The sequence below is a fragment of the Coptis chinensis genome, chromosome 7 (assembly GCF_015680905.1).
Source record: "Coptis chinensis isolate HL-2020 chromosome 7, ASM1568090v1, whole genome shotgun sequence".
NCBI classification, from domain to species: Eukaryota; Viridiplantae; Streptophyta; class Magnoliopsida; order Ranunculales; family Ranunculaceae; genus Coptis; species Coptis chinensis.
Window position 1 is genome coordinate 21,141,801 of NC_141462.1, and position 11,611 is coordinate 21,153,411.

The window sequence follows — 11,611 nt, forward strand, 5'->3', positions numbered from 1 at the left end:
ATAGGTTGACCTCCATCTAAGTAGAAATAAAGGATTGCACCCATCAGTTTTCTGGTGTAGTTTCTACTACGACCAGTCCCACTAATGGAAGCCTCGACAGATATCAAGCCGTTGGAGACTACAATGTGTCAGGAAACTATGGATTAAATTTCATACAAATCCGAAAATTAAAAAGGTCACCATCTAAAGCGAAACAAAAGATCGCGGTAATCGTAGTTTTCTCGGTGTAGAAACACTACGATCTATCACGCTTATGCGCGCCTCGACAGAAATCCAACCGTTGGATCTATCTAAAGTTTTATAAAACTACAGATTAAATATGAAGTCAATCCAATAATAATTTGACCTCCATCTAGTAAGAAACTTCTGACTGCGCAGTGTAGTTTTTCAGGTCACCCTTTTTCAGTTCATCTTTTTCTCAAATATTCCTAGTTAATATAAGTAACCAAACCTTAACAAAATTGAAGAGGAGAAATCCAGCATGCACAAGATAAGTGTATTAATACATACGAAATTATCCAACAGAAAACCAACGTGAAAATTACCCATTATATTTTAATTGTTAACCTTGACACCATATCAAACAACACTTGCATCATCCGTTCTAACCGATCTTTTGTCAAACCACAAGACATTAATAATTACGATAATAGATCGTAGAAGCGAATATATATCAAAGAAAAATAAAAAGAAAAATCCACTCACTTGTGATACGCTCCTGTTGCCAGCAAATCTCCAGCAAGAAACCTCATTTTTTTTCTTTTTGTAAAACTCCCTCTCTCTACTGTTTAAAACTCTCCGTGTAAACACCATTTTTTTCTAAAAACTCCTTAAAAATAGGGAATGGGGTTTATCCTCTTTCTAATCTTTATCTTTTTTATTTTTATCTATTATTATTATTATTTAACTTTATATATATTTAATTAAAAAGGAGAATAAAAATAGGGGTGTTATAGGATTTCTAGATCTGTATTGTCAACTATTCGTCGTAAAGGAACGTGTGACATGGTGGTAGTTGCAGTCCTCGGGTTGGTATTGGATCGACTGCTAGTGATATGTAAGTATAAAGTATATCTTGCAACATAGAAGTGTGCACAGATTATCCGAACTGATCCAAAGATTAAAAATTAGCATAAATGAAAGATAGTTGAATGTAGACTTATCTTTTAGAATGCTGACTTTTCGGTTGCTGCCATTAATAGTTAAATAGAAGAATGATGACTGTTCTTCCATGGTGGTTTTACCAAATTTCGTGGGCTTGAGAAAATAGTGTGAATGTTTTTTCTCAAGAAAACGAACCGGTAGACAGCGCCAATGTAGAGGTATATTTTAGTCACGACCATACAATCTCAGAGAATAGGGTTTGTATAAGATATTTGACTGAACTTAGGTCGGTGTTCTGAGCTGCCTATGTATCTAGTTCTCTGATGAATTGGAATCAAGTCAGACGTAGTTTCTCTTGAGTGATTGAGTTGGAGATGGAGAGAATGTGAGCCTCCCCCTAAGAATGGAGAAGACGCCTCCTTTTATAGGCGTAGATCCCCCTTTTGCGTTGTCTTGATGATTGCTTTTACTCCTTCCGTTATGAAGTAATGATATGTCATTAATGATGCTGTTGACTAGTTTGCAGCAGCTACGTTTTCTAGGTCGTTTGGACGGCCTGACTTTAGATTGCATGCACGACCTGCTTGTAGTCTGGATACGTGGTCTGCCACGAGTGGTTGAGAGTGGAGGTTACTGACACACTTTATAGGCAGAACGAATTACATGCCCAACGCCCGCTTATTGAACTCAAACCAATATCGTCACACACTCTTTCACCTCAATCTTTGTTATCTTTTTTTTAGGTAAAGATAGTTAACAACCTTTGTTATCTAATCTCAATCTTTTCTCTCAACTGGCCGGTACGTAATCTTAAAAGCTTGCAGGAATTCAACTATAATGTCCACCTCTAACCTTTTCGTTTAGAACTTCCACTCAAGTTGAATTATCTTTCAAGTCTTTTCTATATATGTTCAAGGTCAGAATCAACTTTAATTAGCATACAGCAAATTTGTTCTTACTCTTTCGGAGCCCATAGTCATTGGCCAAAGAATCATGTCTCATGTGCACCAACCCACAATAGCATGTGAAACTCAAACAGTATGCAACTCTTCACAATGCGTGCCTTTCAGTGGGTCGGTGGTGCAGCCAAATTGTAGTGTCCTCAAAGGCTCAAACCACTCTTACACCGTACCATATCAAATCTGTACTAAAATTAATCAGATTTTGCCTTCTTTGACTGAAAAGGTGTAGGGATAAGGATGTTAATAGTAACATGAACTTTTTTGTTAATGTAGTTTGAATTCTATGGATCTAGCTTTATCAGGAATATATCTCTAAAGACTCTAAGAGGAGAAAAGGGAACAGTGTAGTTCTAAGTTCTAATCTTTATGGTGGACACATATTGAAAAATGGTATGTGCATGTATACACATGTTGCTTTTAGAGTAACTGGTTTTAGTGGGGTAATATTTAGTGGACGTGGGTTATACTTGCTGTAAGTGGATTATGGTCATTATCTGTTAGTGGGTAGTTTACTGGTAATTGCAAGTTAATATGCAAGTTTTATAAATAGTTGTAAACAATGACTTAATTATAAACGAGAATAATATGATTGTAGTTTGCATTTGTGTGTAAAGTAGAAAGTCACAAGCTCTAATAAGTCTGACTTTCATGTGTTTTAGATTCAATCACTTCAAGATTGTATAAAAAAAACTATCCTAGACTTTGACTAATTAATAACCTAGATGAGATGATGGCATGATCCTAACTGTATAGTCATCCACTCGTCCTTAAACTGATAGGTTTCCACCACACAGACTGTCAAATCATGCATTTAGGAACTAACTCTGTAATCTTGAGGGTTGTATACAACTCTTTCCTGGGCCTTAGATGTTGCTGACATAAAGGTTGGTCGATAGCAATCGTGTAAATTAAGTCTGATTATAGTTGTCCTCCCTCCGCCTCAGGCTGGAACTAAATTAGTTGTAGGGTCTGTTTAATAAAAAATTCTGTCTTGCTAGGCAAATAAATAATGACAAATAATTTCCCACTTGATAAATATCTAGTGGGAAAATTTTATTTTGCTGCTGCTTGTTTGCTGTATCAAATCAACTGGCTGGTTGTCAGTTTTGCCAGTACTTGATAACACAAAAAATTTCATTGGCAAATAATTTTAAAATATTTTATTTTAATTTGTATTAAAAAGTAATTCACATATAACAACTAGTGCATATCTCTTTAAATTACATGAACAAGGATAATTAGTACACATGTGAGAAAGTTGTAAGGCAATTTGAGGGGGTTGAATAGAATCCAGTTGGTGTAGAACACTGACGCATATATAGGCCTTCTTGTACTCGCAAAGGAAGTAGCAACACCACTAAAGATATCATCACCGAGGATGAACATTACAAAGAAAGCAGCTGTGTGCGTCTTTTCAGTTGTGTGCGTCTTTTTATTAGGATTAGTAATTAAAATAACTATTGTTAACTATTTCGAGAATATTATTGGAGTATGACACTGTTGGTGACATATGTTAAATTGCTTTTGTTCCGCGCTAAATATCCTAATGAGAAATTGGAGTATAACATTGTTGGTGACATAGATGTAGAAATGTGTTTGTTCAGCGGTATATATAGTTTCGAATGAGAAAAGTGTTCTGTACTTATTTCTCCTACCAGACTAACCTACACTAGCACCAGCCTTTAATAATCCATAACTTGCACTTATTTCTCCTACCACACTAGCCTACACTAGCACCACCACCACTCACTCACTACCTGCTGTTGGAAACTTCAATGAAATTGTGTCCTCATGGGTTTGAACCCATGACATTATGTCTTTACTACTCTCTAATGTGGGGGCTTTAGTTCCACATTGGTTACTAAACTTAAGTCTCTTTAGTTTATATTGTTTTGTGTCCTTATGGAGAGAGAGTGTAGAGAGATATAAGGAGGTGCTCGCACGCACACAAGGCCGCCTTGATTTGGGGGCTCTCAGGAGGTGGGAGCTCTAGAAAACCTTAGTGTGTGTGTGCCCACACACGTCGCGCGCAAGGGGGGTGCGAGTACTGGGCTTGTTTTTGCAGAAAAAATATCTTTTGGTTTTTCCAAAACTGTTTCCAGAAAATATGTCCTAAACGAAATCACGCTTTTCTCGCACATTAAAACTAGCTAGTAGAGTTGAGTGATTCTCACCTTCAGTTGCGAGTGTAAAAGAAAGGTCTTTCTTGTTTTATCACACACGCTGAAAAGCTTTTCGAAAACCTTCCCTCTTCCAAAAACATGTCAAGAGTACTGAGAGTTTTTGCAGGGGTGATCATTTTCTGGTTACTTGCTCTTCCGCTGTTGTATCCTGGGAGGCGTACGCTTGAGGCTGGCAGCTACCATACCGGCAGCGTTTTTCGTCTTAAGAAAATTGTGCCGACCACAATCCTCAATGATAAGTTTTTGTTTGCATTCTTATTTATGTTTTGTGTACTAGATGAATACAATCTTAAGACGAAAAAATTCAGATTTTTTTATTTATCTAGTATTGCATTTGTACTCTTTTGTTGTTTATACTGCTGAAAATGGAAAAACCCAATGGTAAGTCATCTGTCAAACCTGAGATTTTTTATGGCAGAAATTTCAAGCGATGGCAGATGAAAATGTGGTTTTATCTAACTACTCTGAAACTGGTTGAATGGATTTCGACTGAGAAACGCATTTCAAATGAACATGAAGAAGAACCTGGTCGCTCTGGGGGTGTGGAAAGATGGGAAAAGAAGGATTATTTATGTAGAAATTACATACTTGACTGTCTTTCTCTTGAATTATATGATGTTTTATGCTGTGTGTACGACTGCTACAAAGTTGTGGAATTTACTTGATAAAAAGTATGCTACTGAAGATGCAAGTTCGAAAAAGTTTCTTGTATGAAAGTTTTTGGAATTCAAGATGGAAGATGGGAAATCTGTTGTTTCTCAAGTGGAGGAGCTGCAAATCATTATTCATGAGATTTTGTAGGAAGGATATAAAATCTGTAAAGGTTTCCAGGTTGCTTCCATCATTGAGAAACTCCCTTCTTTGTGGAAGGAGTACAAAACAGTCTTAAACATAAGAAGAAAGAGATGGCCTTAGAAGATCTGATCATTAACCTTCATATCGAGGATGATAACAGAAAGACTGAAATCAATGTGGAGACTTCATAAATGAAGGCTAAGGCTACCTGGTTGAAGGTAACGCTACTAGTTCTTCTAAGTCTAAATCATCTAAAAACCAAGCCAAAATGAAACCATATGTAAATAAAAATAAATAGTCTCAACCTCACTTTAAAAAGAAACCTTACAATCCTAAAGTTCATTGCTATGTGTGCGGATCACGAGGTCATATAGCCCTAGACTGTAAATTCAAAAAAGGTCCAAATGATGGGAAGAAAGATAAGGCACAAGCAAATGTAGTTCAGGATGGTAACTTTTCTACTGTGGTTACTGAGGTTAACTTGGTGAGTAACATGACTGACTGGTGGGTAGACACTGGGGCTACCAAACACATCTGTGGCATTAAAAGTGCATTTGCATCCTACACTCCTCTCGGAGAAGGAGAAAGTCTGTTCATGGGTAACTCATCTGCTTCTAGAGTTGAAGGAAAAGGGATTGTTAATTTGAAGTTCACTTCTGGAAATATTCTTAATTTGAAGGATGTTCTTTATGTTCCTGATATTAGGAAAAATATGGTTTCTGGTTCCCTTTTAAGTAAGAAGGGTTTCAAACTTGTCTTTGAGTCAGACAAATTTGTTTTGACTAAGGGGGGAACCTTTGTGGGTAAAGGTTATTTAGATGAAGGCTTGTTTAAGCTCAATGTAACTGATTTTGAATTTAATAAAGCATCTGCTTCTTCTTATATTGTTGAGTCATTTGATCTGTGGCATAGTAGACTTGGAAATGTTAATAATATTTCGATTAAAAAACTGATGCATCTAGGTAACATAACTAAGACTACTATTTCTGAAAACAAGAGATGTGAAGTATGTGTAGAATCTAAATATGCTAGGAAACCTTTTAAAAAGGTAGAAAGAAACACTGAGTTGTTGGCATTGATTCACACTGACTTATGTGATCTTAAAGGTTACATGACTAGAGGAGGTAATAAATATTTTGTTACATTTATTGATGATGTTTTACGTTTTTGCCATGTTTATCTTCTTAATAGTAAGGATGATAGCTTAGCTAGATTTATTTCCTTTAAAACTGAAGTTGAGAACCAGTTAGACAAGAAAATAAAAATAGTTAGGTCTGATAGGGGAGGTGAATTTTCTGGTCCTTTTAATAAATTTTGTGAAGATAATGGTATAGTAGATGAGACCACTGCCTCTTATGCTCCCCAATCGAATGGGATAGAAGAGAGGAAAAATAGAACTTTCAAAGATATGATCAATATATAGATCTGGTGGGTTTCTATGAACCTATAGGGGGATGCTTTGCTAACAACTTGTTATATTCTAAATAAAATACCTTTTAAAGACACAGATAAAACTTCATATGAGATGTGGAAAAATAGGACACCGTCTTATAAATACTTTAAAGTGTGGGGCTGTTTGGCTAAGGTGTCTATTCCAACACCCAAGAGGACTAAACTTGGCCCTAAAACTATAGATTTTGTCTTTATTGGGTATGCACAGAATAGCAGCGCCTATAGGTTTTTAGTTTTCAAATCTAAAAAGCAATTTATTGTTGATAATACCATTATTGAGTCTAGGGATGCTGTCTTTTTTTAGGATAAATTCCCATTTATTGAGAGGTCTAGAAGGACTCCAAGTTCTTCAAGATATGCTCCTAGAGTTCGAGAAGATTCTTCTGCTGAAGATGAAATTGAACTCAGGAGGAGCAAGAGACCTAGGACTAACACCTCATTTGGACCTGATTTCCTTACTTTCTTAGTAGAGGATGATCCTCAGACCTATTAAGAGGCTATGTCATCTTATGATGCTGTATTTTGGAGGGAGGCCATTCTAAGTGAATATGAGTCCATTATAGCCAATAACACTTGGGAGCTGGTTGAGTTGCCCCCTAGTTGTAAAACTATTGGAAATAAATGGTTATTTAGAAAGAAACTTAAGGCAGATGGATCCATTGATAAATATAAAGTGAGATTAGTAGCAAAAGGGTATAAATAGAGAGAAGAGTTTGATTTCTTTGATACTTACTCTCCTGTGACAAGGATTACATCTATTAAAATGTTAATAGCTTTTGATTCTACTCATAATCTCGTAATGCACCAAATGGATGTTAAAATGGCATTTCTAAATGGTGAATTACAAGAGGAGATATATATGGATCAGCTAGAAGGTTTTGTATTAGAAAGCCTTGAGAGAAAAGTTTGTAGACTAAAGAAATCTCTTTACGGTCTCAAACAAGCTCCAAAACAGTGGCATGAGAAATTTGATATTGTGCTAATCTCTAACGGTTTTAGTATTAATGAGGCAGATAAATGCATTTATTATAAATTTGAAAAATAATTTGGTGTAATTATCTGTTTATATGTGGATGACATGTTGATCATCGGAACCAGCTTAGAAATCGTCAATAAGACTAAATCTTTTTTGAGTAAGCATTTTGACATGAAAGATTTGGGTATTGCTGATGTCATTCTTGGAATTGAGATTGTGTATAATTCTGATGGAATTACTTTTACTCAATCTCATTATGTGGAGAAAATGATTAAAAGATTTAATCAATTTGACTGTGTACCTTCCAAAACACCATATAATCCTAGTATACATTTGACAAAAAATATTGGATCAGGTGTATCACCTTTAGAGTTTTCTAGGGTTATAGGCAGTCTCATGTATCTTATGAATTGTACTAGACCAGACATTGCTTAAGCTGTAAGCAAACTAAGTAGATACACCATTAATCCCAGCAATGAGCATTGGGATGCTCTTATCAGAGTATTGAGATATTTGAAATATACATCAAATTATGGTGTTCATTATGGCAGATATCCAGCTGTGCTTGAGGGGTATAGTGATGCCAATTGGATTGTTGATTCTCAGGAATCTAAATCCGCTAGTGGCTATGTGTTCACTATGGCAGGGGTGTAGTGTCTTGGAAATTTTCTAAGCAAACTTGCATTGCCCGTTCTACTATGGAATATGAGTTTATAGCTTTAGATAAAGCTAGTGAGGAAGAAGAGTGGATCAGGAATTTTTTGATGGATATCCCGCTTTGGCCTAAACTTGTTCCACCTGTCTCTATTCACTGTGATAGCCAAGCTGCTATCTTGAGGGCCAAAAATACTTCCTATAATGGGAAATCTCGACATATTCATCGAAGACATAACACTGTGCGACAATTGTTAAGAGATGAGATCATAGCTATTGACTTTGTGAGGTCAAAAGATAATTTAACTGATCCTTTAACTAAAGGCCTGGCTAGACAGCTGGTTTTTAGTACATCGAGGGGGATAGGGCTAAAGTTTATTCAATACTAAGCCTATTTATTTAAATCACCGATAACCGACACCCAACCTTTGTGAATGGAGATCCCATGATCAAGGTTCAATGGGGGAACAAGTTATCTGCGTGATTTGTGGGGGCACTACACCTAGAGTGAAAACTCTGTACCCATCCCTATGATGTACTAGTACTTTCTGTATCTTTTCAAGGATGAGTGAATACTCTTAATGCTTTCTATAACTGGTTTTTCTAGTGGGGTGTAATGATACAGTACACTCCTGATAGAGGCACCTATATGAGTGAAGAAGTAAAGTTGCTTCCTATGAGAACTTATAGGCTTGTTCTCTAGAGCACTTATGAAACCTGGGAAGCTCATGGCTATACGAGCACATCTGAGGGAACTCTATGATGATTTTTGAAGTTATGTGTGTTACCTGTTGACTTAGCTTACATAAATGTTGAACAATTCAAGACTAAGGTTACTGTTCAACTAGTAATCCCAACAGACAAACACCAAGCGAAGGTTCAAGTCGAATGACACCTTCAGCCCATTCATATACTCCAAACATTCTTGTTTTTTCTTCTGTTTCTTTATAATTTCATTCATGTGGGGGATTGTTGGAAACTTGAATGAAATCGTGTCCCCATGGGTTTGATGAACCCATGACCTTATGTCTCTACTACTCTCTAATGTGGGGGGCTTTAGTCCCACATTGGTTGCTAAACTTAAGTCTCTTTAGTTTATATTGCTTTATGTCCTTATGGAGAGATAATGTAGAGAGATATAAGGAGGTGCTCACACGCACACAAGGCCGCCTTGATTTGGGGGCTCTTGGGAGGTGGGAGCTCCAGAAAACCTTAGTGCATGTGTGCCCACATACGTTGCGCGCAAGGGGGGTGCGAGTACTGGGCTTGTTTTTGCAGAAAAAATATCTTTTGGTTTTTCCAAAATTGTTTCCAGAAAATCTGTCCTAAACGAAATCACGCTTTTCTCGCACATTAAAACTAGCCAGTAGAGTCGAGTGATTCTCGCCTTCAGTTGCGAGTGTAAAAGAAAGGTCTTTCTGTTTTATCACACACGCTGAAAAGCTTTTCGAAAACCTTCCCTCTTCCTAAAACATGTCTGGAGTACTGAGAGTTTCTGGGGCTGGTCATTTTCTGGTGACTTGCTCTTCCGCTGTTGTATCTTGGGAGGCGTACACTTGAGGCTGACAGTTACCATACTGGCGGCATTTTTCAACTTAAGGAAATTGTGCCGAGCACAATCCTCAGTGATAAGTTTCTGTTTGCATTCTTATTTCTGTTTTGTGTACTAGATGAATACACCTGCAACACCTTAGCACCACCCACCAACACCCGTAACACCATAGCATCACTCACTAGAACCTGGCAGTACAATAGCAGCAGCAGCAACAACATCAACACAACACAACACAACAACACCCACCCACGCAACCACCTAAACCTAGCCTGCAACACCCACCCAACCACCTAAACCAACACCACACACATCGCATAACCTACACCACACCCCACACCACAAACACATAATAATTGAATTTAAACATTCATACAATACCACACATGGATAACAACATTCAAGCGTAAATAACTTCACTCCGCAAGTGCCAATTCCATATATACCCTCGAACATTGTATACACATAATAAATGAATTTAAACACTTAATAATTTAAGTACAACACATAAAAATTCAAGTACAACAAAAGTTTTGAAAAAAAATTAAAAAATATATGAAATCTCATCATGTTTTAAGTTTCTTTAACAATCGGATTTCTAGATGAATCTCGTTCTAATATCCAAGTACACCAAAGCTCAGCTTGTGAAGTATCACCAACTATACCAAATATCATACAAGCTTCTGCCAAATGAGGAAACATCCATCATTGGGAGATCAACGAGTTTGCTGTCGACTCGCCATAACTATGAAAAGTATCACCATTACAAACAAATAAATAAATAAACCAATAAATATTAATTACTAGCAACCATATATACAGGTCGTAACAACTATCAACTATTTATTTTAGAACCATTCTCATATTGAGTGTTATGCTTAATTCTAACTAACGTGTTACCTTTTGCAGTTCAATCTACTCAACATGCTTTTGCACTCCCTTAACTAAAATTCCTTAACAGTTACCCAACTAAAATCCATCAAGATATAACATGTGATGTAGGATTACTAGTCCCTTTTCCTTGCCAGAATTCCTTCTACTTGTGCTAAAATTATTATTTGTCAAATTAGAATTATTACTTATTAGGAATTTTGAATATTTGATATTTTCTATTTATAGTTTAATTAGATTTAGAAGTTTAGGTTTCTTGGTTGTCAAGTATGGTTTATCTATATAAGGAGGTTATTGTAGTTTGGTTCAGGTATTCAATAACCAATTATCAAATTATCAAATCTCCGAAAATCCTATTATACTTTTTTCCCTCAAACTTCTACAATTCTTCAATTCAATCTTCTTCCTCTTTAAATCTATTCTCTCTTTTGAAGATCTCCACATTTTTTCTTCTAAATTTCTTTTAGTTCCGCATCAATTGGCATCAAGAGCCCCACTTTTTAGATTCTCATCTAGAAAGTGATCCACCACTACCGCTTTCGCAAACCACCAAACTTCATCAATGGTTGAATTTGATTCAAAAGTGGATAAATTTATTGCAAAGTTAGATTCAAGGCTTGAACTTTTTGAGACGAGAATCACATATATGTTTAAAGAAGTTATGGCGGGAAGACTACCATCTTTGCCCCTTCTACAACAACCAACCATTGAATCACCAAACAAGGATCTCTATCCTAACCGAAAAAGATATATTTCTTTTGTTTCCATCGAACCAAAAATTATCCCACAAACCACTTCTGCAACACCCAACCCTAATGCCATCACAAACCCTAGCACCACCACTATCACAAATCCTAAAGCCACTTCCACAACTTCCACCACCACACATACAAACCCTAGCACCTCTGCAAACCATGAGACCATCAACCCTAAATCCATACCGAAAGATTTCCTTTCCACCCCAATCACATCTCTATTAATCCCAATTCCCACCTATGCTCCCCAATAAGTTGAAATTGTGAAAAAAGAAGTTAGTGCTTGT